Source organism: Magnolia sinica, chromosome 2, assembly GCF_029962835.1.
Source record: "Magnolia sinica isolate HGM2019 chromosome 2, MsV1, whole genome shotgun sequence".
Lineage (NCBI taxonomy): Eukaryota > Viridiplantae > Streptophyta > Magnoliopsida > Magnoliales > Magnoliaceae > Magnolia > Magnolia sinica.
Window position 1 is genome coordinate 49,277,361 of NC_080574.1, and position 22,645 is coordinate 49,300,005.

At 38.3% G+C, this 22,645-nt stretch overlaps 1 non-coding gene across 1 annotated transcript; it reads right to left on the reverse strand.

The window, feature by feature from the left end:
* Nucleotides 1-4,434: 4,434 nt before the first annotated feature.
* On the reverse strand, nucleotides 4,435-4,539 carry LOC131238443 (small nucleolar RNA snoR99). Its single transcript, XR_009167852.1, has one exon. It is a non-coding gene; the product is annotated as a small nucleolar RNA snoR99 (small nucleolar RNA).
* Between the last annotated feature and the right edge of the window lie 18,106 nt (nucleotides 4,540-22,645).

Genomic DNA, 22,645 nt, shown 5'->3' on the forward strand with positions numbered 1-22,645 from the left:
GCGCACCGAACCGATACCCAGGCTAGAAGATGTGGGCCCATGTTCATTTCAAGAGAAACGCCGTGTGTTGTGAATTTTAAGGGAATCTCTACAACATGTCACATCCGTCAAGTCAAGTACATTACCCATACCCCATGCCACCTCACCCTATCTTAAGTACAAATGACCACTCCCTCTTTTCCCATAAGTCAAACTCTCTCTCTCCCTATCCATCACTCTTTTACTAAAATTCAAACAAGCCCATACCATCCATATCCTTTTCTTACAACACCCACTCCACCCACCCATTTTCATCCCATCACTCTCTCTCTCTCCATCTCATTCCATTCCAAGTTTCCATGAGAGGAAATCTCTAAGGAGAGAAGAATGCAAGAAAGGGCCCATTTTCTTAACCCCTCATCCAACCATCCAACCCTTCAAAATTCATCTCACTCCCTTAAAGAAGGAACTTAGGAGCCAAGAAGTCCAAGGAGCTAAAGAAGGAGGCCATAGGTGGGTGATCGTCCGTTAATTTTAATTTTCAAAGGCCCACTTGTTGTGGGACCCATTTGATGTATGTGTTGTATCCATGAGGGGCCCTTAGTGGCGGGGTCCCTCTATCACCGTCTCTCTCTGTCTCTCTATCTGTTCTAATGTAGTGGGCCCCACTAATTTGTATTTTATCAGCACCGTCCATCATAGACGGTGGGACTCCACCGTGCAGTGCACACATAGGTCCATAGCTCAACTGGCAAACTGAGTAGAGATATCTCGTTTCAACACCTGAGCTCTTGGCACTGATCTCTAGTGGGGGTGGCTAACATGGAGTGTGTGTACTGATGTCACCAAGCTGGTGAATGTGGACCCCACCACATGATGCATGTGTTGCATCAAACCATCCATGCATTTGAGGCCCACCATCAGTCGTTCGTCCAGCGTCCAGAGATGCTGGACGTGCACTGGAAATAAAAACATTAGCTTGATTCCAAACTTTTGGGTGGGCCACTCCTGTGGGCCCCACCTTGATGTTTGTATATAATCCACACCGTCTATCCTATTTCTCCACCCGTTTTAGGCGTTGAGCTGAAGAATGGAGCCAATCTGAAACTCTGGTAGGCCACACCATCTAAACATTACTTTTAATAGTGAGGACTTTATAGGGCCCACTGCGAAATTTCTATGTGTCAAACCTACCAACTTCGGACTTGGTAGACCCATCTTGAGCTAAGGAACCCAGCTAACGGACTGGATTCCCTTGATGTGGACCCCACCTATAAAAATCTTTAAAAAATAATTAAATAAAAAAAAATATATAGCAGACGCTGCTGCTGCTGTTAGCATCCAAAGGACGCTGCAGCAGGCAGCGTCCGAAGCTTAGATTGGCACGGGGTCAGTGGGCCCCACCTCAGGCCCCACCATGGTGTGAGTTGAACATCACCACCGTGCATTTTATGGGCCCCTTTTAAACAGTGGGTCCCTCTAAAAATTAGTCGTACAATGAACTCTGGTGACCCACACTACAAGGAAGCAGATTTTGGGTAAATATAAAAATTTGAGTCTCAATTCAGGTATCTGTAAAGATAGTCCTTACGGTGGGCCCCACGTGGGACCCACTGATGTATGTACTGTATTCCACACAGTCCACGGGCAGTGGGCCATACCATGATGCATGTGTTTTATTCTACTGTCCACACCACTGGACGTTTGGATCCACCCCACGTGTGGGGCTACGAATGATGCATGGCCTGGACATTGTAAATGTTAAATATAATATTAATATATTATAGTATATGATATGATATATAATACGATATCTTATGTGTTATATTATAATATAATATAATATCATATATATTGAATAAATGAATGGTGGGCCACTCCTACGTGGGACCCATCTTTAATATATGTATTACCTGTACCATCCAGGACCATCTAGATGTATCTGGATGGTGAGTTTGAGTTGCCTTCTGCCATTATGCAGTATATATAATATATGATATTATATTAACTAATGTTTATTGTATTAATAATACTATATGGTGGGCCACGTACGTGGGACCCACCTGATGAACGGTTGGGTTGGCATATTTCACACAGCTTGCGGCTGTGATGTTGACATCAGCAAGTTCTGGTGGGACTCACCGTAGTGTATGTATTTCATCTACACCATCTATTTGGACGATGTCATTTACGGCCCCACCTGATGGTTGTGTTCCATCCAAACCGTCCATCTTTTCGGTGACCCACCATCCTATTGGCAAGCCCGTCTTAGGCTTAAGAGAAAAAAAAAAGAGGCAGATTTATCAAGTGGACCACACTACAGAAAATAGTGGAGAGATGAACGCCTACCATTGGAGTCCTTTTTGGACCACGACAGTCTTGGACTAAATTGATATTTGTTTTTCCTCCCAACCAGGTCTTTGTGACCTTACTAGCAGACTGGATGGAAAATGAACTTGATGGTGGCCCCTGGAATTTTTATAATGGTAAAAATCATTAAATCATTATCTCCACTGCTATTTGTGATATGGTCCAAATGATCCTTCAATATAACTCATTTTTTTGGAAATTTATAGGGCCCATTGTTGAGGCCCACCTTGATGTGTATAAGGTCTGTTGTTGAGGCCCATCTTGATGTATTTGATGGCCCAAGGGTTAAGGCCCATTGTGATATGTATTAGGCCCATTAGCGCGGCCCATCGATGCAGCCCAATCGATGTATATGAAGCCCATTGGTGCAGCCCATGGACGCGGTCCACTTAATGTTGTCTTTGCAAATTAGGTATACTTGTGATTATGCTTATTACGAGTTAAATGTGCAAAAAAAAAATCCTCTTTGTAGGATCGCAGGATCGAAATCTGGAGTATGAACATTAGAAGCCAAGAATGGGGTACTATGGAGGCTGTCGGCACCAGATTCGGCGATCAAGGTTCCTGTGAATCCGATTTTCGGGTTTGGGGCGTGATAGAATTTGGTATCAGAGCATAACTTGGGAATACCTGAAGATAACATCACATATCTGCTGATAGCTACCCTTCACTATATGATTGTTGAGAACTTAGAATGATTTGATCCCCAAGTTCGAATAACTTAGAGATTTTCTGATATAGCCCCCTACCGTTGAGATTGTGAGGCTACATAGTATTCCAGTTTCGATCGTCTCTGATCAGTTTGAAGATTAGTAGGGTCACCATAGTATTAATGATGCGTCTTGGGAGGGCGAGGTTGAGATTAGAGAGCACTACCTTCATCCTTTTGTAAATTGATTGAGCCTTGACATATATACTTGATGATGTTTTCTCTTCCCTTGTTTGTTCTATAAATTTTGAGGACGAAATTTTTATTAGGAGGGGAGAGCTGTGAGACTCGTATCCTAGCCCGTACCGTTCCGTAAGCTTCGACCTTACTAGCAGACTGGATGGAAAATGAACTTGATGGTGGGCCCTGGAATTTTTATAATGGTAAAAATCATTATCTCCACTGCTATTTGTGATATGGTCCAAATGATCCTTCAATATAACTCATTTTTTTGGGAATTTATAGGGCTCGTTGTTGAGGCCCACCTTGATGTGTATAAGGTCTGTTGTTGAGTTGAGGCCCACCTTGATGTGTATAAGGTCTATTGTTGAGGCCCATCTTGATGTATATGATGGCCCAAGGTTTGAGGCCCATTGTGATATGTATTAGGCCCATTAGCGTGGCTCGTCGATGCAGCCCAATCGATGTATATGAAGCCCATTGGTGCGGCCCATGGACGCAGTCCACTTGATGTTGTCTTTGCAAATTGGGTATACTTGTGATTATGCTTATTACGAGTTAAATGTACAAAAAAAAATCCTCCTTGTAGGATCCCAGGATCGGAATCTGGTGTATAAACATTAGAAGCCAAGAATGGGGTACTATGGAGGCTGTCGGCACCAGATTCGGCGATCAAGATTCCTATGAATCCGATTTTCGGGTTTGGGGCATGACAAAACCAATCTTGTAGCAGGTTATTCATCCCTTCACTAGGACATTTCCATTCTCAATTTCAATGCATATTGAGCTGAATCTCACACAATCACAATGTGGGTTAAACGAATCTCACACATCTACAAGCATCTTTCCTCTGTTTTGATTAGATTTTATTGAATTATCAGATCAAACACACACGGACAGCATGTGAAACAACCTAAAGAGAAAACTTTGATACTCTGGCAGAGGGTAGTAGATGATCCATGTGCTAATTTAGATCCATCATGAACAACAATCATTCTTATTTGGGTACCTGATCATTGGATAGGAGGGACAGTATTGGATGATTAGAAATGAAAAACACCTGAAAAACTATAGTAGATGAAAAAGAGCTAGAAATGCTCAACAGAACCGACTCACAACTACACAATTCATTCAATGTGCATGTGTATCAAGCATGCACTACCAGAGTATCAATTAAACAAACAAAACAGAAAATGAAACATCCCATCGTCTATGATTAACTAAATACCAGATAAAAATTAGCTAACAAAGTGAATCAGATGGGAGTCCTATGTAAGGGACATGTTCATCCCATGAGGCACACAACATATCAGCCAATGGGGCAGATGTTTTAGTCCCAATACTACATACACCCAACTACCTGTCTATAGAATAACCCACAATGTAAAAAAAAAAACAAACGAGCACATATACAAATGTTATTGTGTATATGACAACAGATCCAAAAACACACCTTAAAAAAAAATTCAAAAATCACTAAATGAGGGATTCTTATGACCTTAGGAAGTATTTAATGGTGGGCGTTCAATCACCACAATTTCCTATGGTGTGATCCACCTGAGATTTGGCCTTAAAATGAGCTGAAAAAAATGAATGGCCTGCATACACATATTATGGTGGAGCCCACAAAGCATTTTTAGATTTCAGAAACAGAGAGAGGGGAATGCGGATTGAAGGGTTGAAAGAATGCATAGGGATTGAAGGATTCAAGGTGACATGATCAGTTTCCATTCATGGGGAATCATAGGGATTGAAGGATTGAGCATCTAAATGCAACAGATTTCAGAAACAGAGAGAGAGAGAGAGAGAAACTAACCGTGCTTCTTCTTCTTCTCCTTTTCCTTCTTCTTCTCCTTCTTGCAGCGAAAGGGGGTTTTGAAAATAGAGAGAGGGGAATGCGGCCAAGAGATAGGGAAAGAGGGTTAGGGAAAGCGAGAGATCGAGAGGGGGCAAAGGAAAAAGAGAGGCTGAGTGCGAGAGAGAGAGAGAGAGATTAAGAGATGGGTTTTCATCTACTGCGCGCGGGAGAAAAGGGAGGACGGACGGGTTTTGTTTTTGGGAGGGCGCTTTGGGTTTTTGAGGGGCGCGTGACGGACAGCCCCTTTGGGACGTCATGGGTTTTAGGACTGTGGGGCCCACTGTTATACATTTTATATATCCACTCCGTCCATTAATTTTAAATTATTATTTTAAGTGCTGATACAAAAAATGAGTCAGATCGAATCATTAAGGAGACCACACAACATATTGATAGTAGAAATTTAATTTTTATTATTTCTTATAGTGTGGTCCACTTGCACATTTAATATAGATAATTTTTGAGCTTATCCACTGAAATTATATATCAGAATTGATGGGCGACTTAGATCAAACACATATATTCCAATGGACCCCATGGAGCCCCTTAAGCACCAGTTATGTTTAATAAGATTTAGGTGAGGAGGTATGCTTTAGCTACAGATCAATTAGGCTTTGGCTACGGATTAAATCCCTAATACAATTGCTATGGGTTTAATCCGTGGCTAAAAGCTTTCAAAGTCCATAACCTTTGCTCGATTTTTTGTTAGTGGAACTCTGGGAGAAAGGGAAGGTCTGATCGGTGGTGCGGTTGAGTTCGGGGCGAGTCATCCCACAACTGACTCACTGCCGAGTCAGGGGATGGCCCACATGAGCTAGGTAGAGTTGGGCTTGGGTTCAAGCCTGCTGGATATTCCAGCAGGGATGAAAGGGGGGAAAAGAGAAGCAGAAAGAAAGGGAAGAGAAAAAGGAAAGACAGGGATAAAGAGGGCGAGTGGGGTTGTTATCATGTAGGCCCTGAGTCAACTCGGTTCAAACTCAAACCGAGTTGGGTTGAGCCCCCACTTATTGCTTATAGAACTCGGCTTATATCATATCATATATTATATTAATATAATATAATATATTAATATTATATTTAATAAATATACAACGTCCAGGCCCTGGACGGCCTGGACATACACATACATCATGGGTAGCCCCACACGTGGGGTGGGTCACACCGTCCAGGGACGGTGGATGCCCCACATGCATCACGGTGTGGCCCATCAAGATGAGTGGATGATGTGGGTGGGTCCCACAGACCCTCCGTTCACACCTCACTGCTAGACACTCCCACTGTTCGTCCACATCTCACTGTAGAAACAAGGTATCTTTCACTCAGTCTGCCACTAGAGCTATGGATCTGGGTGTGGATAAATACATCAAGGAGGGCCCCACCCACACGCATGGGGTGGGCCACGTTCTAGATGGACGGTTGGGATGTCATATAAACATCATGGTGTGTCCCACATGGATGGGGTCCACCGGTAGATGGCATGGGTGTAAACATCATGGTGGGCCACACACCTCATCATCATCATTACCATACAAAGAACGAAAAAAGAGAAAGAAAGAGAAAGAGGAGTACATAGATCAAGATGGGTCCCACTATATGTGGGCCCTCAAATCACAAAAATTAAATCATAAAACACCCACCGTTAGATCTCCACTTCCTTCTTCCGTCAATGCAATCTAGAGCTCCAAGGGGTGTGATTCAACGGTTGAGATAGACTTTGGATGGTGGAGATGGGAGGTAGGAAGGTGGGCCACACTAGCTCCTCTCTTTTTCTCCTTGTAAGCCATGGACGTTTTCTCCTTTTGGAATTGCTTGAAAATAAAGAAATGAGGAGAGAGGGATGGTGAGTGAGTGATGGGTGATGGGGAGAGTTGACTTTAGGGTACTTGGTTGTAAGAGAGTTAAGGGTTACTTGTACTTGAGGATGGGATGTGGTACTTGACATTTGATGTGATTGATTTGATATTTCTCTTGAAATTTATAACGCACGGCATTTTCCTTGAACTGAACGTGGGCCACATCTCCTGGCCTGGGTATCGCCTCAACACGTAATATGCAGCGTTGGAACCGCGGCGACGACGCGATTGTAAGGTTATACGTCTCGGTTTAAGTCGACTTTGATATACGGGACATGACTCAGGATTGATGCAAATGCCGGTAACAGATCTTGAGTCACCAAAATTCGACCGGAAGGACCATGGAAGCCTACGGAATGGTACGGTCTAGGATATGGGCCTTACAGAAGAGGTGTGGTATGCCAAGTTGGATCGAGTTGACTCAGCGATAGGCCGAATTCAGTTGTATTCAGATCTAGTACAGAGAGTCCAATGGTTGCATCCTAGTGGAATTTGCTTGGGTTGTCTACTAAGTTGATCAAGTCTCTCCATTGAGTTTAGGAGAGATCTAATCTTTTTACCGTGAGTTAGAGTTAAAGCGAGTTGACTTAGTGCAACCTCTGAGTTTGGGTTGAAGAGAGACCTGGGTAGGGTCTACTCCAGATCTAGTTTCATTATGTGGTGTTATTTCAAGTTGAGTTCGAAATCGAGTTGAACCGATTTTGTTTGTGTTGGAGCCAAATTTAGTGAAGCTGAGTTCACTCATGTTGGCTTAGGTATAGATATTTATACTTCAGACAGAGTACATATTTATGCTTTCTAAGCTAAGTGAGTGTATCCACATCTTAAGGTGAGGATCACCCTTCAAGCTTTCCATCATTTCAATAATTAGATTCATTTGTTCTCATTTATCTTTCATGCTTGACTTATTTCTCCTGACTAGTTTATATGAATGATCTAGTTTTGTCTAACTTTACACACGTTTTAGGATGTGACTTGAATTATTATATACATTGTAAAATTAATATGTTTCATAATGTAAAATGGACTCTAATTTAGTTAAGTAAAATATCTTATTTGCATATTGTTGATATACTTGTAAGTTGATGGAAGTGATGTTTGTTTGTACTTGAAGGCTTGAGTTGATTGTGGCTTAGTTTGACATTTTTTTATATTAGTGGAGTGTATTAGAAATCTAATGTTATATGTTAATGGATATATACATTAGAGGTTCCTCGAACTAGTGGCTGGTTGTGAATTGATTAAATGTAATATGGTCGTAGACTTACCATCTCGTGGATTATTTGCGCTATTGTGACTTGTGGATTATATTATTTTGTTTTATCCTCGAACGACTTGGTGCTAATGTGACTTGTTGGAATGACTCTTTTTATTGGAAGTATATCTGAACTTGTGATGGTAATGTCTACATGTTGAATCTGATTGACCACTAGTTGTGGTGGTTCTTGTAAATGGAATGCATTGAATTCTTTATTTTACCAACATTGTTTATAATCATTTACGTACGTTAGAATCTTACTTTTTTAAAGCCTCATATGTCGGGGATAGTGGTATGAGACACTATACCTGAGCTGTCAGCTTACGTTGGGTTGCACGTGCCTCCATAATGACATTTGAGCTTCTCTAATATGATGTTTGTAAATTGGACTAATAACGGTTGGGTTAATCATACATACATGGCATGTGAGTGTTATCGAGTGCCTAGTTGACAGTTTGAAAGACCAGTGTATTGTTCGAATGACTCTTTTTACATTTTGAATGGGTCGATTGTTTGAAAGATCCAGTCTCTTTCATGAATGGGCTAACTGTTTGAAAGGTCCATTCATTTGTTCAGCTGGATGTGCATCCCAAGTTAATTGCATCCATACATTCATGCACTAATCAAGATTAAATTAGCAATTAAATGTTATGGTTGTTTATGAATATTGTGAGTGGATTATATCTCCTTGCGTATACTTTGAATTGTAGTTGGATCTGTAGTTGGTGTTATTCTTGTGAGTTGTGAATTGTAATTTAGATATTATAGTTTCTGGAAATATACTTAAAAAATGTAGATTGTTTATTCTTCTTATTTGCAGCTGGTATCCTCTTATAGTTTACTTATGAAGTGTGAATTGTATATTCTTGGATTGTGCATGTGAAGTATAGATTAAAATTGTACTTTTCTGAGTTTTATTTGAATATTACTTTTAACTATTGTGATGCCTCGATAATCTTGGAGGGTATACCTCATTGGGATATCTATTGATGCTATCAAAATATATTTAGTTGGTGTTGGATACACAGATGATATATAGGTTGACATTACTGTGGAGCATAAATAGCTCGATGATCTTACGACTCTAAATTCTTTGCATTTGAGATTCCAATTATATTGTTTAGTTTTTTTCTACATTTTTTATAGACTTGAGTCATTAGTTTGTATAAGCTTATGGGTGGCTACTTTGTATGTGTTAGATAAATATTTAAACTCTTCCCTTTATGTGATATTTACATTTCTTTCGTTGCGATGCTCACTTATATTAGAAAAAAAAAAAATTATATGAAATGTGGGATATCTTTATAGGTTAACACTCAAGATTGCAGAAAACGAGTATTAAACTAGGATTACGAAATCCAAGGTGTTACATATGTCTATCTCACCATCGTGGGCTTTATTAGCAAATGTAAAAGTCCTATACAAAAATAAGTGCATAATGCTCGAGTGCACTTATCAATGCTCTATAGTCATGATGAAATCATGATATTTATTTTCAACTTAATCAAAGGTTAGAGTAGAAATTACTGATTAAAAAATTCTTACTATTATAGTTTAGAAGTTATATACTCCTAACTTGTTAAAGTTAATATAAGTTTGCTTTTACTCATCTCAACCACTAACTAGATTATATTAACCCTCACTTAAAAGTTTTTAATTTTTCTAAGGTGATGGATGATTTTTGTATATTATATAATTTAAATTTGTTGAAAATAATTAAACCCACCCATATTTTTCTTCTTAGTTCATACCAAATATAATGTGAGATCGTAAAAAGTGAATTTCAAATTCTATATAACTTAAGTTATAATTTTGCTTTTATATAAGAATGGCTTTTGGAGATAGTAGTATGGCAAGCTCGAGTGATCCCACATAGAGAAAATTATTCATTGACATGTGCCTTTAAGAAGTAAATATAGAAGAATGTTATGCAGAATTTTGAAGCCAACTTTATGGAGTCAAATCATATAAGAACTTGAAATTTAAATAATAAAAAATTGAAAGATTTTTACTTAAAAACAACTAAAGAACTCATAAAATTATATGAAAAAGCAGTATAGAAAATGGTCAAAATTACTGAGTGTTACCGCATGGCTTTAATGCATCGACGAACACATTGGATTGGCTAGCTGAGAGGTGGAAAGATTACCTAAAGGTAAATGCTAACCTAATGATATTTATATTATATAATTTAATAAAAAACTAATTTAATTAACTAAATTATACCTTAACATTGTTTGTATCATTAGATTCAACCTACTTTATTTCTTTTAGGTAATTATATTATCTTAGTATTGAATGGTCTGAGCTATTACGTACTTAATTGAAAGCCATTTTTGCAAAGGCAAAAAAAAAAACACCTCATCAAAACGAAAAAAAAACCACTTCACCAATGCTTGATTTTGTGCAATGTTTGGCTAGATAAACAACCAATTTTTAGAGATCTAATCTAATCGATTTACTTTAGTGCTTGGGGTCACATGGGATTTAAGTCATAATTATCTCTTACACGCTTGACACACTCATACACATACCAAAAGAATGACCAAATTTGAATCAAACATCATTTTGGGTCTAGTTTTGGTTGTGCATACGAATCGAAGCAAACAAATGCTTCCTAATATTTGAGAGTTTTGGCCGCTCTCATGAGCTTATAAATCCATGATTGATCATAAGGCTATTAATATGCTACTATTTTTAAATTGTAATTTAAATATGTGTATGTGATATATTTGGTTGTGTCACATAAAAAACTTAGTTCAAGACCATAGTCACTTAGAATTTTGAAGAAAGTTTTATATGTTTATGTTAAGGACTAGATTAGTTTTTCAATTTCTTATAAAATGCAAAGTAAACGAGCCATCATTATCATTTCTAGGTGTTTGTTTAAATAGGAATTAAGGCTCATAAATCAAGAGTCAAATACATTTATAAAGGAAGTAGGTAAAGTAAATTGTTGTCATTACATTTTCACATTATGGAATTACCATTTTTAAAATGACTTCTAGGTAAAACAAATAATGTAGCAAAATCATCAATACAATTAAATGTAAGTGATGTCACCACACAATTACAAGAATAAATAATAATTATCCATTTACAACCATTTATAATTGTAATTGGAAAACAAATAAGCCCTAAGTGAATGTTTAAGTCCATAAGTCACATTCTTCTACGCGCATATCTTCTTTACATATCTTAATTTCCTTAATTTTTTTTAAAAATTAAAGGAGATTATTGTATTCTTTAAATGAAATTTTAGTTGTCTCTTAGTAACTTCTGTTGTGAATCTTGGTGACTGTTGGTGAATGACTATTGTGCCTTCTAATAAATAGAAACTTTGAATTTAAGTAGTGGTGGAATATTTCAATTAAATTAAAAGACACAATGACAAAGTAAGTCTATTCATTAAAGGGCTTCAAAGTGTCCTTTTTTATATTAAAAAAATAATAATCATCAAACCTTAGGTTTTAAAAAACACAATCTACTCTATCTAATATTTATATTCTTTTTAAACATCTCTCACAATTTCTTATTTTAAGTTTATAAAATAGGCATTTTAAAATTTTTATAGAAATTATAAAAAGAAAATATGTTAAAGGTGTACACTACAAAAGCATATTTGGAGTGTGCTTTTCCGTTTTGTAAGTTGAAGTCCTCATTTCTCCAATTCAGAAGATGAGGCTTATTATATCTGATTGCTTGCCTCCAAGTGCAGATGTTCGTAAGTAATATCTTATAAGTACAGGGTCGATCCCACAGGGAAATAATTTATGAGAATAAAAAAAATCAAATGCAAAACTAACTAAGTAATGGAAACTAAACGGATGATTTGATTTTGAAGGTTTTGAATGTATGGAATTCAATTAATTTAAAAACAACACGCAAGCTTCAAAGTTCCACACATAGGTTAATGTTCCATAAGTCATGATGACTTTAATAACACAAGTAGGATTTAAGCACTATGGTTGGCGTAATCGGAAAATAAAACAGTTTAAATATTTTTAATTAATGATATAAAAGATTAGAAAATCATGGTTTAACATCATTGATATATATTCTCAAGCGCCAATCATTTTAAGTATTCAATATCCATAATGAATCAAAGAAATGTAGAAGGTTGAGAACATCTCTCATCTAGAAAATCTAATTGATCTAGGTTAAGCCTATCCATAAATATGGATCTCACATAATGAAAACATATGGATCTCATATGAGAATAAAAAACCTTAGCCTAGATAATTGATAACATGCATATATCATTTATCTCATTATTAAAAACAATCAATCATTATAAATTATGAAATCATTAAATCAATGTGTTTCCCTTTTAGCTTGGGCTAGAGAGAACTAGAAAAACATAACTAAATTGTAAAAATAAAAAGCAACAAGAAAGAAATAAATGCAAATGAAAAAGATCTAAAAGAAAAACAATTTCAGAAACTTTAATAAAATTAAAAACTCTCTAAAAACCCTAAATCTTGTTTTTGAATGCTCTGAATAATCCTTAGGAGTATCATGAGAAGCTCTATTTATAAGTGAGAAACTCCCTCCTTCAAACAGATTTGAAAAATGAGGAAACCGCCTCAAATTTTCTCACTCCGCGTAGGCTCCGTGTAAACAGCTTCGATGCATCGAAGGTCTTTCGATATGATCTTCGATATAAGCTTCAATGCATCGAAGGTCTTTCGATATCATTGAAACTGGTCCAGAACTGTCCAGCGAATTTGGCTTAAAAATCCTGCAATTTTCGATTCCACCTTCGATATATCTAAGTACCTTCGATATGATCTTCGATACATCGAAGGTCTTTCGATATGATCGAATGTGATTTTGACAGTTTTTCAGAACTATACTTTTCTGGTCCCAGAATCTGTTTTTAGGACAATTTTCAATATTCCTTTTCTTCACTTCAAATCTTTGATTCTCTTCCTTTATCACTTGGTTTCCTTGAATCTTTGGCATGTGAATTCTTTAATCTTGGTCTCCTAAGATCTATCCCTTGCCTTGGTGATTCTTGAGCATTAAATTCACACTTTTAGCATTCTTTTCACTTTAAGCTCTCAAGTTTACCTTGCAACACAAACATGTATAAAATTTACCATTAAGCATTATCGTGTTCATAAAACCAAGATATAACTGGGGAAGTATGCAATATTTGACACTCAATATCCTAGAGGCAGAGTTGATGTAACCGTCATGCAAGGTAGTTTAAATATTAGAGGAATGCGAATATAGTCTTAAAGTTAACAATATTATGACACTCCTTAAGCTTATCTTCAAGTCTGCATTTTCTTTTCGCTTTTTTGATACTTATTTTCTCTTTCATAAAGTTATAAATATAAATTTATAGTCTAAGTTAAGTAGATAGTATGATATGATGTTAAGATATGCATTTCACACCTAATTGTATATATTTTGGTATTTTGAATCTAATATAAATACAGAAGGTATCAACTTATATCATGGATTGAATTTCACACTCTTTTTTATTTTTATAAGTATACTCTCAACTAAAGACTTCAACATTGAACACGATCAATTTGCCATTATAGCACAGGCTTGAACCAAATGTCCATACAAGTTTCCACCATGTAGTCCTTCCTAGTTATCATTAAGGTTTAAAGTATAGTTTAAAACTAGTACATATCACTATTGTTCAATATGAATTGAAGCCGCGATTTCAATTCTGGCACGCCAATGCATCCAGTGCAGAAAATAGCAGCAACAACTGTCACAAAAACAATTGAGATTGGTGAATTTTAAACTTTATATCAATGGCCTACATACAAAATTCGCTTAACAATTTACTTTTAAATAACTAAAGGGTGGAAATCTTCCAATCTAATAAAAAAATTTCATATATTTCGGCACATACAGTAAGGCCCATGGTATAAATGGTTTGCCAATGATAACTAAGGTTTTCAATGGGTACATCAGTTATCACATCGTGCACCACCGATACAACCCTATATTACCCCTATATGAAGCTATTTTTGGACAATACCATATTGCTCACACCAGTTAGTATAAGGTAAGCGCCAAGATAGGCAGACACGTAGTGTATGACTGAGATCGAAAGAGATCGGTCGCATATTCAGCCATTCGCTCAGTGTGTAAAATCGGATCAGGCGATATTCAGAGGGTGGAGTTTATCCTCTGACGATAAGTTGCACCTTTGCCTTCCGTACAAAAGGACTTTTCAATACAAATTAGAATAAAATGGAAAAGAGATCCTTACAATCGGTCACGAAGAACAGTTAAAGGACACCTTTTCGATGGATGAACTGAGTCCAGCGTACTACTGTAAACTCAAATATAGTTAAAGGTTATCAGCTACTTGGTTACCGCTATGGATTATATTATGGAATGTAACACAACAGGCATGGAAAGTAAAGATTACGTTATGAAATATAATTTGTTCAACGAGGTAAGTAAAAAAAATTACACTATGGAATGTAAATTGACAAAATAATTGAATGATAAGTTGAGGTTGTTTGGGTTGATATGAGACCATCTTACTTCTTACTTTGCTTTGTTATTTATAGCTTTGATCCAGCTATTCTGGATCCTTCTCACGTTATAACGGTTACCATAACCGTTCTCCATTACTGCTCTTTGAAAACTTTCCACATTCTTTGCTTTCTTTGCTCCTCCTCTTGCCACCTGTTATGTAACTGTTTGAGCAAGATCATTTCTCCATCGGCCGCTCAAGGAATACACAACACTACCTGATACGCTATAGCTACACTTATTGGGAAATCTCCTCCGTACATATCTACATATTTTCGAATACACCATGCCTATTTGTACATATCATAGGTAACTCCTTATATTGCTCATGGTAGGGTATGGCAATAATGACGATGAACAACCATCGTTGTCAGCTCTCGGTCTCATCATAAAGATGGCTTGGATAACTTAAAAGGCCACCATAGGTACCCTACCATAATAGGCCCCAGCAGTAATGCAGCAGACCTTTGTATAAAACTCCCTTTTCATTTTCGTGCATTGGATCCAAATCCTCAGTCATTGAATCATGCATGCTATTATGGTCAAATCTCTCATACTAGCTCAAATAATTGCCAAAGAGCATCATGTGTGAGATTCCAGTGGAGGTGGTGGGACTCAACTTTCCGGTGAATAATAATTATTGCACACCAATAATGCAATGAATCATATCTATGGCTCAGATGAATCTGGGTCGTATGGTACCACCATTTCCCACAATCATCACTTTTTCTCTATTATGGTTTGAGTAGGACCCATCTATAATTTTCTTTCCCTGAGGGTCCATGGATTCCCCAATCCCTCATCACCTAATTCACCACTTGTGTAAAAGTTAAAAGAAACATCAACCTCATATTTCAACCCGTGTTGTCATATCTTCACCTATGTTGTCCTATCTGTATGGTTTGAGTAGTACCCATCTATAATTTTCTTCCCCTGAGGGTCCATGGATTCCCCAATCCCTCATCACGTAATTCACCACTTGTGTAAAAGTTAAAAGAAAACATCAACCTCATATTTCAACCCGTGTTGTCGTATCTTCACCTATATATGTTGTCCTATCTGTATGGAGAAAACGATAGGCCCCACCATGAGGATCACCTAGTAGAAAAATGAGGTTGGTCCAATAATCAGGTGGACCACACCATTGGAATCAATGGACGACTGCCAGTCTGACTCAATGTACGGTTGTCGCCTTACCTAATGGACGGATTATCCGATTTTCTGCATGGTCTTCTTCACGGTGGGGCCTAGCGTTTGCATGGTAAGGGTGTGCTGCAAGAGTAGCAGGTGGGGAAAGATGAACGGCAGAGTGTACAATTATGGACCTTTGTGATCCCATTGTGTTGATTATGTGAAATCCATTCCGTACATCGAGTGGGCCCATCAATTTTAGACAGCTTTCCAAAATTTATCCCCATCATACAACTAAGGTGGGCCACACCATAAGGAACAATGGAGAGGAGAAGCCAAACATGGGCTGTGTGTTGGGTGCACCATGCAGTATTCAATCAAATCCGCTAATCAGATACGTCTAACATTATTAATTAACATGTACTCTAAAAATCAGCCTGACCCAAAATTCAGGAGGGCCATATCTTGCGTGGACTTAATAGGTTTTAGGCGTAATTTAACATTGCTACCAGCGGGGTGGCCCACCTAAATTTCGCATCAATGTCTTGTTTTTTTTTTTTTTTTTTTACGGTAAAAATGATAAGGCACACCTGATGGACGGTGTGGATATCACACTCAGAACACAGTGGGCCCGACAGAACTCGGGTGAGGATTCGCAGTAGTAGGACATCTGTGTCATACCATGTTAGATGGGACACCTACGTCTATGTCGGCCCTCTCAATTTTACAAAATTTAAGGATAATGATAGGATTCCATGTAGCCACCTAACTAGGGCTTTCCCATTTGACTGGTATAGTAGTGTGCTGTACCACCGGAAATTGTAGTCCTCAGATTCCACCATCATGCAAGGGACCCACCTTGGTTATCGGAACCATTTATCTCTTGAGAGCTATCGTGGATGGCACACGTTGAGGAAAATATCCAAATAATCCGATCCTTTAGGGGCATTTGCATGTAGAAAAGGAATGGTTGGCCCTTGTAGTCTTACACCATTCGCAGGGCAGATTTACAACTACTAGATCATCCAATCAGGATGATCAGGTGAGTAGGATCCCTGACCGTGGGGCTGACCTTCATGTATGTGCTTTGTATCCACGCCGTCCATCCGTTTTAAAAGATCATTTTATGGAATGATCCCAAAAATGAAGCAGATCCAAGTCTCAGGTGAACCATAATGCAGGAAACAGTGGTAATCGTCCACTAAAACTTCTTGTGTGCCATAAAAGGCTCGGATCGAGCTGATATTTATGGGGTCCCTTCGTCCAGATCTTTATCAACTGGTTGGATGGAAAATAAACATTCCGGTGGCCCCCATGAAGTTTTTAATGGTGGGGATTCAATCAAGACTGTTTCCCGTGGTATGGTCCACCTAAATTTGGATCTGTCTAATTTTTGGGATCATTTCTAAAATGAGCTGTCAAAATGGATGGACGGTGTGGATGTAATTAAAATACATCACAGTGGGCCCTACAGGAATCCATCGACCTCGGTGCATCACGGGATCTACCCAAACCGCGCCCATAGTAAAAAGGTTACAATTGAAAAAGTTAATAATAAAGGGTACCATGATGGAAACTTTTCGTACCGTTCGGATCTTGGAAGGAAAGGTTCCATGGTCCCCAGTATTTGGAAGTGGATTGGCTGGTGTAGTACACACCAGCTATATAGCTGCTGCAGGTATGTGTCGTGAGAAGACGCTCCTCGAGCTCGAGTTTACCAACGGTTCAAAGGAGATCAAAGTTACATGGGCCTCACATTGATGTATTTATTATATCTACACCGTTCATCTATTATTAGAGATCATTTTAGAGCATTATCCAAAAAATTTAATCATATCCAAAATCACCTGGACCACATCACAAATAGCAGTGGAGATAATAATTTTCACTGTGAAACAATTCTAGGCCCACTGTAACGTTTATTTTCCATCCAATTTGTATATTAGGTCACAAAAATCTGAATCAAGAGGAAAAAAAAATATATTGATCCAAAACTTCTGTGAACCCATAAAGGATTTCAATGGTAGACATTCAGTCTCCCACTTCTTCTTTCAGTGTGGTTCACTTGATAGTTAGATTTGTCTTATTTTTAATCTCAAGACTTAGGACGAGCTCGTCAAATGGATAAACAGTCTGGATATAATACATACCTCATGATCAGACCCATCTAATTTGCTAATGTGGATACAACAGCTATATTGCTAGTGTGAGGTACACTTGCCAATCCGCTTCAAGTATTCATTCATCCATCGTTTGAAACATGGGCTCTATATGATTTTGGGAAATCCCCATCTGTGGTGGGGTCCATGGTTTGGATGGTCTTGATTAATGAATGTTGTTTTAATTGATAAATGGAAATGTTTCAACGGCCATGATGAAGAATCTTTAAGTGGCTGCGTCCTTCTCATGAGTGCATGCAAAAGGCTCCATATAATAATGGAAATAAATGTTCATACTCTACATAGGCAGTTAGAGATTACTGTAATATTGTACACATATCATACAAGCAATTGGAATTAAACCGTCCACATTATGTGTCATTTTAGATGTATTAAGCTTATTTTAATTATCTGGCTATCATCAGATTGGTGGATATTTATTGGACGGTCAAGGAAAAATATCCAACAAACAAGTGTCCTGGAATAAGTGGGTTAGGAATGTGAGTCTTGGAAGATAACTGGAAGACTGGTTTTCACAATTTAGTTTAACTTAAGTAAATATATGCCTAATGTAACATTTTAAAGTGTCTGCTGACATCAAACAGTTCTCCATATGGCATTAACAGACTCTATTGTTGAAAGATTTGAGATATCGACAACACCTGCTTATCAAGCAATGTTCCAGAGTATCAAATAACTCCCTTAGGTTAAATATTCCGTGGACCACGCATGCAATGGACATTGATCTTTAACAGTGTAAATGGGCTGGGTCCCGGGTGGGTTGAGGTCACCATGGAGTCTGGCCCGCTTTGATGGATGGGGAACTAGACCATGAGAGAGTTAAATGGGCCTTGATTGTAGACGAGCTTGACCCCATCTACTTGATGGCCCTTAAACGAGGTATATAGCTATCCGGCCCATTGACAACCATAGACCATCGATAGCTCATTGTGCCCTTTGGATTTCTTTGAAGAAGATTATCACAACCGTTTATGTTTTTTTTAAACTCATGTGTTACTACAGGGTCCTGTGCATCAACAAGAACCCGTACAGGTGGGTCCACGTTCGCTGATTCAGGCCATTTATCTGATAGGCCCCACCTAAAGTCTCCCATGTTAGAAGATACATGCCATTTTATTTTGGATTATATTCTATTGAAAGTGCATCAATTCTATATTTTCTACTTAATCATCCATTTGTAGGCTACTGGTCAAATGGTTTGAGTCCTCCAACATGGGGAGATTCTTTGCGCATCCCTCATTTGAAAGTGGGGCCCATCTATTAATGGTCTAGAATAGTGAAGCATGGCCCACATGTATGGAGTTGTGCCTCAGCAAACTGTCGGACCCTACATCCTCCTCACATATGGCACTGATTCACAGCTATCCATACCATCGATATTATGGGTCGCAGACACCTTCGTGTCCGAGATGGACTAAAGAAGGTCCGATTGAAGGCGAAAGTGATCGAGACCCTCGGAACACTAAAATAGGCATGTCTCACAAATCAGAATGAGTTCCTTGTCCATATATGATTTCGGGGTAGGAGAATATACTTTAGCCAACCGACCCCACTATACTGGGTTGCCAATGGTGAATTTGCAAGATTCCAACAAATCGACTATCAAAAAGTCATTTTCTTTCCATTTTAACTATTTATAGTAAGTTTTAGTTTGATTATAACTTTTGATCCATTGATCTTTAGGAGTTGTCCAAACATGAAAATTGCTTAGAAATTTTAGGAGAACAACATGGTTACGACAAGTACTATTTTTGACCGAAAACTAAGACGTCTAGTGGAAATCATGACCGTTTGTAAATAGTAAGGGAGTTGGAGTTGGAGTTTGATTATGAAATTTCTTTCTTAGTTTGTTATCACTATTTAAAGGATTGTAAATTCCTTTTTATCCATCAATCAATTTATTTAAAATTTATTTCTATTTTCTATCTTTTTTGGTGGATTCAAGCAATCTCTGTAAGGAGTCAAGATCTGTAAATTCAAAGTAATTATCCCCTCGAGGAATATGGTGATCGATCTCATCACGCCTATTCCTGTGTCACACACAGATCAAGTAATCCTAACCTTCCGATGGACAACTATTAAACGGATGATTAAGAGTAGAATAGCGGTCCAAATCCGAAGGGAAGAATCAGATGGTTGCCATGTGTGCAGTTGAAGAGACACCATTTTTTAAAGTAGTGAACAACTAACATACAACTCAAGGCTATCTGGGCCAACACAACAGACCCAAGGTCTTAACCCCATCATGGGCCCAGCCCATGAGAAGTTAAATAGATATTAGAAAAATGAAAGCCCAGGGTCTACGTGCAAGATGCATATGTCGTCGCCTAACCCATGATTGGAATTGTATATATGTGGGGCCCAACCGCGAATGAGAGGCAAAACGTGCTAGTTGTGGCCCACCATGTGCATTTTGCCAAACTTAATGCATTGTGCGCAACTTATATATATATATATATATATATATATATATATATATATATATATATATATATATATATATATATATATATAATGCATTGTTTAGATGCATGCATGCCAATACACATCATCCAAATGTGGGCCAACTATGAATGTGCATGATTGGACCGTCTTAAATATCAGAAATCACACATTGAATCTGCTGCATTTTGGCACCGCTAACTAATTTCTCTTCAATGCTTGTTTTATGGCCACCGATGGAGCAGTTAGGTTTGTCCAATTAGGTTTGTCCAATTAGTAAGATGTTTCTGGCCATGGTCCATCTACGGTGGGGCCCAGCCAATTGGGTTGCTGGACTCTAACCATAGTTAGCCACATGCAGATTTGTCTTTTTAGCTTCTCAATCATTAATGGGATAGGAGTGTGGGGCCCACATAGCAAATTGGTCCCAAGGGAAGCAGTAGCAATTGTAATCCAACAGCATCATGAACAATAGGCTGGATGCACTACAAAGCTATATGCAGGTTAAGCTTAGCCTACAACGGATGTGTGGGGCCCACTGTGATGTTTGCATCACATCCAATCCGTCCATCATGTATGCCCCCTCAACGTTCTCCTCAGCACCGAAAATTCAGAGTGACCTAAAACTCAAGTGGATAGCACCGCAAGGAATAGTTGGGATGAGGTCACCCACCATTAAAAGCCTTCCAAATTGTGTGTGGGGCCCACTGTGATTTGTATATGCCACCAATCTATTTAGAAAATGCACCCCACCAGGTGAATGGACAACCTAATCATCAGACCATTCTCCAAAACTAAGGTGGGCCATGGTGTGGTCTACTTGAGTTTTAGACATGTATGATTTTTGGGACCAAGGAGAACACGAGGAGGTGAGCACGATGGACGAATTGGATGTTGGTTAACCTTAACATTACAAAGTATTGTAGTGGATCCAGGCTCAGGGAACGAATAGAAATCCATAGATTGCATTGGCTTTGGACGCGATTCTCTGCCATGGGATGTCCCATGTTTGTGAGAAGAATATAAATCTTTTACTTGACACAAATAAAAATTTCGTGTTTGATATAATTTGATTGGGCCACATCATCACAAACTACATTTAATACTACAATGCTGGCAACGGCAACGATGACATGACCAATCACAGTATAAGAGGAAAACATAAATTTTTTATTTATGACAAATAAAGAATCCAGATTCTCATAAGAAATCCACCGGGCATCCGATTTGCCTGCTCATATAAAAAGATGAACCAAGAAATGAGGTAAATCCAAAACTCAAGTAGACCACATGTAAATAAATACTTATAACTGAAACCTCCCTAGTGTCAACCGTAATGTTTATATGCCATTCATACTGTTCATATGGTCATTTCTACGGAGATGAAGTGGGAAAAAAAAAAGAAGAAAAGCCTGATCTAAAACATCTATGTTTCAATCCTCACTGTTTCGTGTAGTGCCGCTCACATGATTTTAGATCTGCTACATTGTTAGGCTCATATCTGATCTAGCAAAGCAGATGAACGGAGTGGATTTATTGCAAACACCACAGGGTCCCACCTAACTACTGACCACAGGAACTTCATGCGACAGGGTGTCGCAGGCAATGAGGCAATCCGCGTCCATTGGTTTCATCTTCTCTTTGTCGATGAAAGTGAAGAAAAAGTCGCAGCTACAAGGCTGTCACAAAGAATCTAAAAGCTGTAAGAGGTTTAAACAGCGATGTATTATCCACCGTTGATTCATTACAAGAATCAGATGGCCAGCAAGATATCCTTATTAGTCTACTATTGGAAGGGAGAATCATGCGCTGTCCCCTTTCCAAAACAAGTCCCAACGTGCATGGCACGCTTTTGCTCTTCTCACGTGCTCCTAAACTAACCAACCTCTCTTTCGGTGCTCCTCAGTCCTACAGATAATAATTCAGAGTACATGGATGTGGGGTTTTGGTACACCACTATGTTGTGGATGGCACCTCGAAACCTAACCGTCCAAATAGTCGGACCCTCTGATTGATTGAACAGTCCTGATGAGATGGACCGTTTATTACTTTTCCTTTCTACTGGTCGATCAAGTGTCCAGAATCGACCAGGTGGGATCGTATTTTGGGCGTAAATTTCAGGTTATAGTCCATCTGAAAGTGGTCCCCACCATTTGGGCGGTTTTGATTTTA